Below are 15,040 nucleotides of genomic sequence, written 5' to 3' on the forward strand. Positions count from 1 at the left end.
GAGTCCCCCTGTACTGTCACATTGCTGACTTGGCTGGCAATTCCGAAGTTATCCTGCCAGTTCCTGCTTTCAATGTGATCAACGGCAGCTCCCACTCCGGCAACAAGCTGGCCATGCAGGAGTTTATGATCCTCCCCGTCGGGGCAGCCAACTTCAAAGAGGCCATGCACATCGGGCCAAGGTGTACCACAACCTGAAGAACGTCATCAAGGAGAAGTAGGGCAAGGATGCCACCCATGTCGGGGATGAAGGCGGATTTGCCCCCAACATCTTGGAGAACAAAGAGGCCCTGGAGCTGCTGAAGAATGCTATTGGGAAAGCTGGTTACACTGACAAGGTGGTGATTGGCATGGACGTAGCTGCCTCCGAGTTCTTCAGGTCTGGGAAATACGACTTAGACTTCTAGTCTCCTGATGCCCCCAGCAGGTGCATCTCACCTGACCAACTGGCAGACCTGCACAAGTCCTTCATCACGGACTACCCAGTGGTGTCTATCGAAGACCCCTTCAACCAGGATGAATGAGACACTTGGGCAAAGTTCACTGCCAGTTCAGGGATCCAGGTGGTAGGGGTCGATCTCACAGTGACCAACTCGAAGCGAATCACCAAGGCTGTGGGCGAGAAGTCGTGCAACTGCCTCCTGCTCAAAGTGAACCAGATTGGCTCTGTGACGGAGTCTCTGCAGGCGTGCGTGCTGGCCCAGTGCAATGGGTGGGGCGTCCTGGTGTCTCCTCTTTCTGGGGAGACCGAGGATACTTTCCTTGCTGACCTGGTGGTGGGACTCTGCACTGGACAGATCAAGACTAGCACGCCATGCAGATCTGAGCACCTGGCCGAGTACAACCAGATCCTCAGAATTGAAGAGGAGCTGGGCATCAAGGCCACGTTTGCTGTCCAGAAGTTCAGAAATCCCTCACTAAATAAGCTGGGCCGGCAGTCCCTCCCCCGAGCCTGTCGGCGTTCTCACCACTTCATCAGAGCTGTCCCTGCAGCCAAGCCTCATCATCTGGATGCCTGTTGGAAACCCCAGCTTTGTGATCCTGTGACAGCCCCACTCCTCGCCCTTCTCACGAGCTTCCCACCGAGTGCCCCAGTGTCATCCTGAGGTGTCAACAGGCAATATCCCCAGTGGTTTTGTTTGCAAAATAAACATCAGTGACCCCTAAATATATATATGAAGCACAGCTCCACTCCAAAACACACAGGACTGCTAGGAACTGGGAAGGACTCAGTGGAAATGGATTCTGACCAACATAGCTACATAACTATTTAGATCTTCTGAAGTGTGGTCTGCAGGCACTGTGGGTTAGGCACTGAGCTGATAACTGCAAGGTCAGCAGATCAATCCCACTAGTCCCTGGAGAAGGAACTTATGCTTGGTAGAGGGTCTAAAAGGAGCTAAGATACTTAGTAGATTGAGATAGATTGACACAGTGACTGCAGGAATGGGCTCGAGTATAACAAGATTGTGAAAAAGGGACAGGACAGAGTTTCATTCTATCCTACATTGGGTCACTATGACTCAATGGTAGCTAATTACAGTATAAACATGTATTGATCTTGGACAAGTCACTAAATCTCTACGAGCCTTCACTTTCTCATCTAAAACATAAGAATAAAAATATCACAAAGTAATGTTCTAAGGAGGAGTCCCTGGATGTGTAAACAGTTCTTGATTGTGAACTAAAAGGTTGATGGTATTTGAGCCACTCGCAAGCTCAAGAGAAAGAGCTGGCAATCAGTTACCAAAATGTCACATCCCTGAAACCTCTTTTCTGCTGATCACCGTATCCTTCCAATTAAGGATTCACAAGGACCTGTTTCTTGGAAGCTGAAACAGGGAGTATTCTTCACCCCATTTTCTGCAGCCAGTATGCTAAAACAATCAGTGGATATTCTGGGTTTTGAACCTGGAGTGGATGTTATAAGAAGTGATCGTTAGATTCCTAAAAGCTATTATCTCAACTTTGATTTTTACTTAAAATTCTCTCTCTCCTGTTTTTGTGCTGATTGTTGTCTCTGCATGCCTATCTAGATAAGATAGGCAGTATAAACAATCAGGGGGAGAAAACAATGGGATGGATGGTTCCAGGGGAACCCGAGAGAGGGGAGAGGGGGAGGAGGTGGAGGGAGGGGAGAAATTGGGTGTTAACAAACCCAGGGACAAGGCAACAACAAGTGATACTAAATCCACAGTGAGGTGGTCATGGGATGCCTGGTAGGGCTTGATCAAGGGCAATGTAACCGAGAGGAATTACTGAAACCCAAATGAAGGCCGAACATCATAGTGGGACAAGAGAAAAGTAAAAGGAAATAGAGGAAGGAACTAGGAGGTAAAGGGTATTTATAGAGGTCTAAATACAGACATGTAAATCAATAAATATATTTATATATTATGATAGGAAAATAGATATATGTACATATATTTATATGTTAAGAATCAAGGTAGCAGATGGACATTGGGCCTCTACTCAAGTACTCCCTCAACACAAGAACACTTTGTTCTAATAACCTGGCATTCTGTGATGCTCACCTTCCTCACATGATCGCTGAAGACAAAAAGGTTGCATATCAAATGTGGTGAAGAAAACTGATGGTGCTCAGCTATCAAAAGATATAGCATGTGGGGTCTTAAAGGTTTTAAGACAAACAAGTGGCCATGTAGCTGAGAAGCAACAAAGTCTACATGGAAGAAGTACACCAGCTTGTGTGATCATGAGGTGTTGATGGGATCAGGTATCAGGCATCAAAGACCCAAAACAAAAAAATCATATCATTGTGAATGAGGGGGAGTACAGAGTAGAGACCCAAAGCCCATCTGTAGGCAATTGGACATCCCCTTACAAAAGGGTCCCAAGGAAGAGACAAGCTAGTCAGGGTGCAGTATAGCACCGGTGAAACATACAACTTTCCTCTAGTTCTTTAATGCTTCCTCCCCTCCACTATCATGATCCCAATTTTACCTCACAAATCTGGCTAGACTAGAGCATGTACATGGGTACAGGTAAGAGCTGGAAGCACACAAAATCCAGGACAGATAAACCCCTCAGGACCAATAAAGAGAATAGTGATACCAGGAAGGGAAGGGGAAGGTGGGGGGAGAAAGAGGGAAATGGTCACAATAATCTACATATAACCCCCTGGGGGGGATGAACAACAGAAAAGTGGGTGAAGGGAGACATGGGTCAGTGTAAGACATGATAAAATAATAATTTATAAATTATCAAGGGTTTGGGAGGAAGGGAGGGTGAGGAAGGGAGGGTGTTTTGGAAATGATGATGGCAATGGGTGTAAAATGTGCTTGACAAAATGGATGCATGTATGTATTGTGACAAGAGCTGTATGAGCCCCCAATAAAATGATTTAAAAAAATTTATCTCACTCTCACTGCCATCGAGTCAATGTTGACCCATAGCAACCCCCTGTGGGTTTCCAAGACTGTAACTGTTTACCTGACTAGAAAACCCAGTCTCTCTCCTGCAGAACTGCTGGTGATTTTGAACTGCCACCATGCATATTAAAGCCCAACTCTTAACCACTACACCACCAGGACTCTTATTACCTAAACTTAACATGACCCAAACCATATTTCCCGGGTTTATTATTATTGTGTAGTGTAGAGAGTCAAAGTCCTGTCCATGGAAAGGGTGGACATAAATAAAAGTTGTCTGTTCCCATGGCACCGTTAAAAGAAAGTTGTGAAAATTCTTTTTTTTTTTTTTTGAAAATGGAGGATGGCATGATGCTGGCACAGCAAGGACTTCAGATGGAATCTGATCATTGGCCTTCAATGTTTCTGGGTCATTGATTTACCTTTCCAGCAGGACAAAGAGGGAGGGGAAAAAGGATGAAACTATTGTTGGGTACTCCCCACAGCCATGGCCTAATTATGTTCTGTTCCTTGAGGGACAGAAGAGAGACCTTCGTGTATGCTCATCAGAATTGCCTGGAGGCCTTTGAAAAATACCAGCATCCAGGTCATACCCCACACTAAATAAGGCAGAATTTCTGGGCGTGGTATACACACACCATTATTAGTTGAAGCTCCCTTGGCAATTCCAGGGCCAGATAACTTTGGGACCCACCGCCTGTTTTCACAATCTCTTTATTTCCATAACATTTGGGAGCTGAAAGCACCAATGAATGAGAGTTTCTTTACGCTGTTCTCTTGACCCCACACCTGGCGATAAAGTCAAGATTCAGTCATTATATTGTATGTGTATACTGTGCCTTTTTGAATTACTTATAAAACAGAAAAATACTTCCTTCAACCCGGAGTCATATTCTAGTGCACCTTCTTTTATCTGTGGCTCATCATTTCTTAATGAAAAACAAAAGCATTCTGTTTTGGTGTCAGACTACAGAGGGTTTAGTCTTGAATACTTGAGATTATCCTTTTTATTGGTTCTGTACTGGTGAAAAAAATTGTTCTAATCAAAATGCAATCTTCTGAACATTATTTTCATTAACATTCCAAACTGGTAAAACCATAAATTACACATTTATACAATCCCCTCTTCTGGATTATGATGAAAATTTTGGCCATCCTAAAAAATAGATTTTGGTTACTAACTACTAGAAAAGTTATAATAATAATAGCCAGACCCTATTGGCTATTTGTTGGATATTTTGCTTAGAACTTTACCTATATTAGAGACCCTACACCCTGGTGGTACAGTGGGTTACATGTTAGACTGCTAACCACAAGGTCAGCAGTTCAAAACCAGCAGTTGCTCCTCAGCAGAACAGATGAAACTTTCTACTCCTGTAAAGAGTTCCAGCCTCAGAAACCCACAGGGGCAGATCTACCCTGTTGTATAGGGTGGCTGTGAGTAGGAATCAACTCAATGCCATTGAGTTTGGATTTTGAAAGGTGCTGCAAATGGTTAATGTGTTTAGCTCCTTAACTGAAAAGCTAGAGGTTAGAATCTACCCAGAGTCACCTTGGAAGAAAGGTCTGTGTACACACACACACATACACACACCCCTTCAAAATGTTCGTGGATATATTGCAATTGCTTTTCATTCCATTTCCCCCATGAACTTTTTGAACCCCCTCATACAAAACAAACACACAGTCAGCCTTCCATAAACCAGGGTTCATCATCTCCACATCCTAGGATTCAACCAACCACACACAACAGTATTGTGCTTTCAGTGGGGGAAGGGGGAGTGAAGTGGTTAAAGTAAGCCCAAATAGGCGTAGAGGGAGCTTAAAGTGCCACTTCCTTGCATGGACATTGCATTAGTAATCTAGAGATGATTCAAGGCTTCCGAGTCGAAGTGCGCAGTCCCACGCCATTTTATGTAAGAACCTGAGCATCTCAGATTGGAATACAGTATCTGTGGCAGTCCTGCAGCCAATCCCCCATGGATACAAGAATGATGTGTGTTTTTTCACTTTTTGCTATTTTAAATGTTTATATGGTATACTACTGCCTGGGTACCTCATGATTTAATTAATCTTTCTCACTTTCCATTGTAATATGCAATTCTGTAATAAGAGACACATTTTTAGAGGGGAAGCAACCCCTGAGAAATGATACAAAGGCTGCAGCCTAGAGGAGTCCAAGGAATTGACCACAATCCCTCATTGAAAGGATTGCATGACCTTCTTCCTGGGGGGTTCTAATGCCCCATTTAGGGAGGTTTCACCCTAGGCTCTCAACGCGGCTGCCTGTTCTCATATCACCAGTGAGTATTTAAGAAAATATCAGGCCAGGCTTCAACTTCAGACACCCTGATTTAATTAAGATGAGTGGGACGTATATAGCCACTGCTTCGTGCCATGAGGATGCTGGAATCCAGAGTGTGCCGAGAAGTGCCCTGGGACCCCTCAGCATTCAATTATGCAAAGGTACAGAGCAACCTCTATAATAGAGCCTTTCAAACTGTTCTCTCATTATTCTTTCTTGTTACAACAGCACCAGAGTATGTTAGTCAAGTTTCATTAGCCATTTGGTCTTTAAAGCGGAAAGAGAAGCGCACATTTTGTTAGTGCTCAGGTTTTAGAGAGCTTTGACTGTTTGCTTTAGAGCGGGTACAGGGGCGGGCTGGAGGGCAAAGGAGGAGCTGAAGCTTAAGGGGAATCTGAGTGTCTCGGGCTCTTCCCCACTTGTCTTTGAGCATCAGCCTCATTTTCAATAGCCCGAAACCCCTCTGCTTGGGCTCCCCAGGCAGCTCCAGGAATCCGTGGAATTGTACTTTTATAAAATACTAGCCAATCCCTAAACAGTCCCAGTAGTTGCTTACCGTCCCAGTAGAGTAGGCTGGTCTGGGAATATGCAATTTCAGCCCCTGCGTGTATCATAGAGGCTTCCATTGGGCCTGAACTTAGACACTACGGCCATTACCTTTCACTAGCTGCCATGGAACCGGAAATGGACTGCTATCTCAAGTTGAGAAAGGTGGAATTCACCCAGCATACCTTCAGGCAGACGGCAAGTTACGAAACGATTGCCAGTTGTGTCTGACATTTGGTGAGAAAAGAAGCGCATGGAGGCAAAGTTACTTGCGCACAAAGCTCTAACATTTCGTATTTCTGCTTCCAGTCCTGGTTTGAGGGGAGTTCAGAGACTGTGCCGCACCCAGTGTGGCACTCTCTTAGAAATATGTGTAAAACAATAGGAATAATAACGCCCAGCCCACAGATGTGTGGAAAGGATTAAGTCTGTGGAACAGTGTGTAGCCTACACATCTCTAGACAGCATTAGTGAAAGCTGTTCTGTGTGTTCAGTAAGAACTGCATCTCTCAAGGACCTCTGAAGCTCCAAGAATCCCAGGCGTTGCACCCTCACGGACGTTAGCTCCGTAGTGGAAGGCACAAACCACCTCGGCAATGAATGGTACGGGGGGTGAAGGGACTTCATGAGATCACCTGGGAAAATGATGAGTCCGGTAGCTGTTTTTCCAATGTTGACAGTTCAACAAGAGATAGCTGTAGAACATTGCCAGAATTTTCAAGATCCTTTAAATTGGACAGTTCCCAAAATGCTATTTTACAGAAAGATGAGCTATAGATGATTGATTAGCATACAAGAGGGCATCTTTACTATAGGCCCCACAGTGCATAGCACAGGCCCCTGCATTCAGTCAACCAAACTCAAACTCACTGCCATCGACTCGGTGCTGACTCATAACGACCCAATGGGATGCAGGAGAACTGTCCCTGTGAGTTTCTGAGACTGTAACTCCTTACAGGAGTAGAAGATGCAAAGAATATATGTGGTATCAGTGAAATGAAATCAAATAGGGTCTTTTCAAACAACTGAGCAAGGGTGATACGGCCCCATGAAGAACACCCTCCTGTAGCCCTTTCTTGTATGCACCTCCCATCTCCACCTCCATTACCAAGGTTTGAATTTGTGGGTATTTTGGAAGGCATCCAGACTGACCAAAGAAAAAACAAGCTCACTGCCATTAAGTGAATTCCAACCCATAGCGACCCTATAGGACAGGGTGCAACTGGGTTTCTGAGGCTGCACGTCTTCACCTGAGCAGAAAGTCTAAGCTTTCTGCTGACCGTCCACTAGGGCCACCAGGACTCCTGGGTGAGACATTGACCTAGGAAAACAGGATGAAAACTGCGGGGGTAGATGGCATCTCTTCCCTACAGGGAATGTGGAATACATTTTAATGGAGGATAGGCAGAAGCTTCAAGAAGTAGATAAAAGAGTTTATGAGCACAGCTGTTTCCACCTCCAGCTGACCAAGCGTGGCACAGAGTTGGAGAGGAAGCCATTCTTCCCACTTCAGTGTGAAACCCAGCACCACTTGGCAACTTGGGACTGGCTTTGAGATCATCGCATAGCAGCCCCTCCCCTTGGACTTCTCAAGAAGAGCAGCGCTGGCATGGGAATTGTGCTACGGGACTGTGGGCAGGGGACACAGACCAGTGGGAGCTAAAGCAGCACAAAGACAATGGGGTTCTAAGCCCTTCATGGTGGCTGCGATGGCACACTGGTATGCTCATGTGTAATTTGGGGGTGCGGGTGGGGGATGTCCAGAAAAACAAAACAAAAACCAAAACCATGGTGGATGACTCTCTCTGTCGCTGCCATCAAATTGCCTCTGACTCATTGCCGCCTTATGAGACAGGGTGGAACTACCCCGCGGGTTTCTACGGCTGTGACTCTTTATTGGAGTCGAAAGCTCCATCGTCTTTCTCCCGAGGAACAGCTGGTGTTTTCGAACTGCTGACTTGTGCTTTTGTGACTTTGTGGTTAGCAGCCCAAATGCATAACTACTACACTATCAGGGATGCTTAGAAGAAAGGGATGTCCATGAATAACCCAATAGGAATTCAAACCATCATAAATGGCTTATTAAAAAAAAATGTGGTCTAAACATAGTATGTTGAGATACTTAGGTTAAAGATGGATATAGTTGATGAGAAGCTAGCTACTAGTAGTTTTACAAGAGAAAAGAAATAGAAAGCAGTAACAAAGACAAATACTACTTTTTAAAATAATGAAATACTAAAATAAAATAATGCAATAATCAATAATAATATTTTAAAGAACCCTGGGGGTATAATTGCAAAAGACTATAATACTGATGTTTGAAAAGTCAATGCTGAATCATAGATAGAGATATTAAACTTATAACTAGGAGAAACTATCATGAAATATCAAATTATAAGAGAATCCTAGCATCTTAGAGTCTGCATGTACTTAAAGGTCAGTCATTTAATCCAACTTGCCTTCAAATGCATATCTATTCTATCTAATGAGCTTTATCTCCACAGGTGCCACCCACGCCCTTCCAGGCCCAGTGCCCTTAACCTTCATCTCCTGTTATCCATTGGAGGCTGGAAGGGTAGGCAGCAGAATGTGGAATTGAGGAATGGTCAATCCATTTGGGGCCTATTAAATTTTGATGCTTGGAATGAGAAAAATGCTTGCTGCTGGTTCAATACTTGCAAGTAGAGAAGCTGGTCATAGCATTTTATTCTTTACTGGGAATTCAGAAATAGCTGTCCGGAAGCCATAACTCTTCTGTACGAATTGGCATTTGTCAGTATTTCATATTCTATGTCCTTTTTCACTTACCTCCCACCAGGTACTAAATTACAAAAATAACAAGAAATCAAGGAAAGAGAGTTTTGTTTTTTAATTTCCCCTTAGTATCTTTTTGAGACAAATTTGAAATATGTATGCTCAATATTCAGTACCCACCCATTGGTCTTGGTTTTGATTCCAATCAGGTAAATGGCTCCTCTTTCCTGCACATGACCATATGCAAGTTACATGATCATTTAAATATAGGCATACCTCATTTATGCGCTTTGCTCTGTTGCCCTTTTTTTGCAGATGCTGCGTTTTCTACTGGTAGGTTTGGGGGCAACCCTGCATCTAGAAAGCCTAATGGCACCATTTTTCCAACTACATGTGCTCCCTCCTTGCCTCTGTGTCACATTTTGGCAATTCTCACAAAATTTCAGACTTATTCTATCCCACAGTTAACAGACAGCAGGATGGTGTCAACACAACTTTTATGTGCACTGGGAAACTAAAAACAGCCCGTGTGACTCACTGTACTGCAGTATTCACTTTATTGCGGTGCTCTGACACGGACCCCTCCATCCATCTGCGGCCTGCCTATAACTGTCTCCTTACCCAAAGACAGGGTCTTTCAAGTAATTTGACAGAGAGGCCAATGTCCAAATCTTTTCATTCTTTTCTTTGGGTTCAATTCCAGAAATGTTTAATGTAGTCCTGAAACTAAGTGTCTTCAAGTAGACTCTGATTCAGAGGAAATATTAGAGGAGAATTATACTCCATAGGGTTTTCAATGGCTCATAGTTCAGAAGTAGATCACCACGCCTTTCTTCGTCGGTGCCCTTCGGGGGACTTAAACCTCCATCTTTCTAAGTTAGCAGCTGAGCATCGGTACCTCCCCAGGACTCCAAATCATGTTCCTACGGCTACTAAACCAACTTTTGCCTCAATAAACTAATAATGCAAAGACAAATAAGTTTCTCTGGTTTTGATATTTGGTTTGTTTGTTTTATATATCATTTGATAGGTATTGACAAAATTCAGCAGCCCGCAATATGCTATTAGGAAAGCATCAAAGAAGTTAAGAAGGTGATACTGGTCACAGTTACTAACCCAAACTGACAGTGACAAAAGATCCAGGCCTTTCTCCAATTGTCCCGTCAACAGCCTGCAAAAGATTGAAGCAAACAATTGGAAAAACTCACTGCCATCAAGAGGATTCCAACTCCAGTGGATCCAAGGGAGCATTTCCACAACTGCCAATCCTGAAGGGAGCAGGCAGTCTCTTCTTCCTCCCACTGAGCAGCTGAAGGGTTTGAACCTCTGACGCTGTGATTAGCGGCCCAATGCGGATCCCACCAAGGCCCCTTCAGAGCAAACAAGCCGATGTTTATTTAACAAAGGTAGGTGTTGATGGCTGAGACCATATTTAATCGGGAGACTTTTTCTGTTGGCCAACATTTGAAAATTGTGGTAGGTCACACGCAAACATGAATATGTGGCTTCTCTCAAGGGAATATCCAAAGGCTAACAACCTGGCACCATTTGAGCCGCATTTCCACATGGGAATGAACCATGAAGGAAGCCTGGTTTGCAGCCACTGCTTTACATCAGCAGGTGAGTGCTCTCCCACTCACGACAGCCCCACCTGGCTAGCTGCCTTCATTCTTTCAGACTGTCTACCTGGGCTCTTGAATCTCAGTTTGGAGCCTTGGGAATGCACACTGCCTTAACTCATTTGTGTCTAGGTATTTCTAGTCCCAAAAATTAGACGCCCTTCCACTTCCTTCAGAGCTTTATCTCCTGGCAGTACCAACTCCCTGATCAGCAGAGTTCCCCAAAGTACTGTTTGACCTTTTTGCACCATTTCTTCTCCTCTTTTCCAGGTGAATCATTCTCCTATGATGCCTCCCACAGAATATTCTTCTCAGAAGGAGGAGAATGCCTTTATAATGCCAAGGAATGAAGAAAGAATTTTCCAGAATGAACTGTGATCATATTTCTTTTGGAAAGATTACACCTAAATAGATATTTGGACTCACTTCACATTTGCACAACATCTCTATGATGGTATCTGTACAACCACCTAATATTAAAATTTAGAGAACAATTTAAAACCACTTTGAACAGACAGGGTAGCTTACAGCATATTTCATCCTCAGAAAACAAAAGACGGAATCTATGAATATATAAGCAGTTAACACAGCTTGTTTTATGGAAGGAACATGTGCTGAGTGATTTTGCATTACGGTTCAGACTGTGGCCTAAACTCATCTGGGCAGGTCCTCATTATTCGACAATGCACGGCACTCAGACAGATGCAGCCATTCAACTAAACTTCAGATAGTAAGGCCATGTGATTTGTGATAAAAACAAAAGAACCCACATCCATGGGACTTACCCAGTTTCTCTCAACTCTTATTTGTCTATTGTGGCTACTATTCTTGGGGAGGGGAGAATGATGTTCTGGCTTCTGAATCTATGTGCTTGTTGACTACCAGGATTTACTTCAACTTCTCAGATGTCCACAGGTGACTTCCCCAGAGCTAACTCTTTGGGAATGATGACTGCGAGGGCCACCACCTGCTATGCTGGAGGGAACTGACCTTGAACACACGTCTGAGGAGGGGGTATTTCTCTATTCCATGGAAAGGACGGCTACTCACTCCAACTATCCATTCCCAAATGACAAGCAGAAGAGAAAAATAAATCTGTTGTGTTGGTCAGAAAATACTGTCATAAAACAGCAATAGCTATTACTTTTGAGCAAGACTTGAATGAAGTTTATTACAACACGAAAAACAAATTTACATTTTTAAATTAATGCCTGCAATTATATTTTCAAGAACACACATGAGTACACAGTGAAGAGTTAGTAAAGTTCTAGTACAAAAATAGAGAAAAGAGCCTTTTTAAAACAAATTATTTCCCAACATTCATTTCTTGCTCTGAGGGAAAATATCCATTTTTCTCTTCTACCTGCTTCTTGTTACAACAGAGGAGTAACTACTTTTTAAAAAAAGAATAATTCACCTTGAAATATAAATTACATAAACCCAAAGTATTTTTGATAAACAATCAATTCACAAAACACTAAGTGCTTACTAGGTATCAAAAACAATTTTAGGAATAAACTTATATTTTACTTCAACTCTTCCTACATGAGAAATATTTGGGTGAGGTGATGGGTGCCAGCTTGTTTTTCGAGTCTATGAAAAATAGGAAAGCTCCTGAAGGTGAAAAATCAGAAATCATCTGTGCACTGGTAATTAGTGTCTAGGAGAGAAAGCGATCAATTTGCATATTTCTTCAGCTGTGTTAGTGGATGGCAAGAATAGAAATAAAAATTCCAAGCCAACTTGAAATATTTCACAATTAGACCAACTAAGACTAAAACCCAGAGCCTGAAGCTCTAAGAGACATTCATTGTAGCTGAACATTGGAAATCCCACGAGGGAGATAATGGAGATAATTACCGTTATGATTTTAACCTCCGGTTGCTCCAGGAGAGAAGGCGCTCTTGCAGGCTTATTGGCAGCACAAGTGAGTTATTTGGTATTTTAAGCAGTAGTGTTCTGATATTGGCCTAGCAATCTATTCCCAAGCTTGTCTGGTTGACCTCTTTCCATCTTTAACCAGACGCGACACTGCTCTCTCTCCAGTGTTCCTGTCATCCCAGGGGAGGTTGTCTTCTTTGAGACTCTCCAGTTCTTGGTATCACCCGTCAAGCTCAACTCCTTTTGTCTTTTCACAACCGTCCTCAGTGGTGCCCTAATGCGAAAAGACAAATGTGGTGGGACTGGAGTAGCCAATGTCCCTGTGGGCAAGTGGTTCCCTGCTCATACTAAATAGGTGCCCCTGGAGGAAAAAAGAGCTCATGCTCTTTTTTAATCACTTGGAATTCAACCCACGCAGACCGGAGTCAAAGAATGATCCTATGGAGTCATTTCCAGGGTTTCCATAGGCAAGCAATTGAGAACGAAGTTTCCCAAGGCGGAACCAAAGTGGGCAGACATGATCTGGGGAAAGGAAGGCTGAAACATTTGAAGCTTGGAAAGAAGTGCTGGGGCCTTGAGAATGCTGAGCCAAGATCTATTCGCATTCCACTGCCAGATTCGGTAAGGCCATAATTTTGTTATTTTTTCCTTCCTGTCTGTTTTTCTCTGAGGAAACCTTAAAAGCCCTCAAACTGGCTGTCTGCTGGCTGAAGAGGTCCTTGTCCTGGGGAAGAGAGAGCCTCTGAGTGGAAGCAATAGTTTGTAGCAGTGAAAGGTAAGGCAAGCACAGGCCCGATTCTTGTGTCACTCCAAGAAAAGAAACATTATCCAGGCACAAAGTCCAGTATAGTGGCGAGAACACAGACTTGGACCCCAGAGAGGCCAGCGCTCTAACCTTCATCCCGCTAAATATGCTGAGAAAACAGTCGAACATCCTTGCACCTTCATTCAAAATAGGGATTTAAAAGACGCTTTTTAGCAAATGTGTGTCATTTATCTGATTCTCTGTCACTATTCTGCTCCTCCACTTTTAAACCAAAAAATGAACTGTTGCTCCCTTCCAACCTTAGGACCACTTTACCCAGCTTAGGAATAACCGCGTGTGGACGCATGTTGTTTGGGAATCCAATTTCTACCGTGGTAACAACATCCTCCAGAAATAGCCCTTTTAAAATCAAAACTCTGTGATAGTACTATTGCTAGGATTCTGCACTTATATTCAAATAATAAGACCCAAGAACGCTGATGACTGTTCTTTCGTAAATAAGGTGAAGAAGTAAATTTCTAATCAAGAAAAGAAAACAATATTATCATAATCATCTGACCTTCTCACTCTTCTAGAAATTTTGGGTTTTCAGGTAAAGGTTGCTGATTTTCTGGAATAAATGTTCTAATTGCTTTTCATTTGGCAATTTGAGTAGACAGCTGTAAATCAGAATGAGTCTGAGAATGCAAAATGAATTCCCAAATCATATCTCCCCAAAGTATTGCTTAGTATAGGAAATAGATGTCAGTATTGACACCTTTCCCCTACCAAACCCATTAATATCATTAGAGTATGTTTTAAGCAAACCAGTTAACATTTTTGATTTGGTCAATACGCTGGGAATTGCGTGCATTTAGACAGAGTATATTTTATTTGGAAAATAATAGGCTTTTGTGCAATTTTTGTGTGTGTGTGTAATTTAGTTAATATAAATATGCAATCATTTCTGGCAGATACCTTAAGGTCATGTTTTCCAGTATTTGTTTAGGACTAAAACCTGTGTTACTGCTTTATGCTAGACATGGAAAAGATATCTGAGCATTGAGATTCAATTGATTGTTCTTGCATCCTTGAGGCTACAGTGTAATTCATCTCCAACGCTGACTACTATTGGGAAGGACACCGTGTATAAAAATATTGCTTTGGAAAAAAAATGCAAATAAATATTGGATCCACATTGCCATAAAGTGCCCCCAACAGTGCAGTTATAAAACAAAATCTATCACAATAAAAACTTAAAAAAACCCAACAACCTAGCTACCTGGCTGCTCTAAGAAAACGTATAAGGGCTACCTCATTTAGATTCAGAAGGCAGCCCTGGAGCTTAAGAGCCAAGGCCTCTGTGTTGAGAAGCTCCTAGACCCAGCAGAAGATGGATGTTTAAAAGACACATGGTGATCTCCAATAAACAATGACATGCTGACCAGGCTCTCAGATTCTGAGAAGAGACCAAGACCTCTCTCTTAAATTATGAACCACACAGGGAGAAAGCCTCCGTGGAGGACCAGCACCCTGTATTCAAATGTCTTACCTCCTGAATGGTGAAAGAAGAGATTTCAATTTGTTAAAGATGTCTGTTCCTGCTATTTCTGTTACAGCAGCACTAGACAACCAGGATAGAAAAACATGTCCTATACGTCGAATATGTTTATAATTTAGGGAATTATGTACCGAGTACTACCTATGGCCTAAATACTATCTATACATGACATTGCTTATGTGGGCTCAATTTCCCTTAATTAGCTCTTTAGTATCTTGGTCACAGGTCATTCTCCTAT

General features: G+C 42.9%; 1 protein-coding gene and 1 pseudogene across 1 annotated transcript in view; one reads left to right on the top strand and one right to left on the bottom strand.

Moving 5' to 3' along the window:
* Positions 1-1,105, top strand: part of LOC123521083 — a 65,894-nt pseudogene extending 64,789 nt beyond the window's left edge.
* LOC101662332 (regulator of G protein signaling 7 binding protein) overlaps positions 1-15,040 on the bottom strand; it is a 133,676-nt gene that overhangs the window by 106,330 nt on the left and 12,306 nt on the right. The window lies entirely within an intron of this gene.

Source organism: Echinops telfairi, unplaced genomic scaffold, assembly GCF_000313985.2.
Source record: "Echinops telfairi isolate 266 unplaced genomic scaffold, ASM31398v2 ScPeMD7_7469;HRSCAF=8507_1, whole genome shotgun sequence".
Taxonomy (NCBI): Eukaryota; Metazoa; Chordata; class Mammalia; order Afrosoricida; family Tenrecidae; genus Echinops; species Echinops telfairi.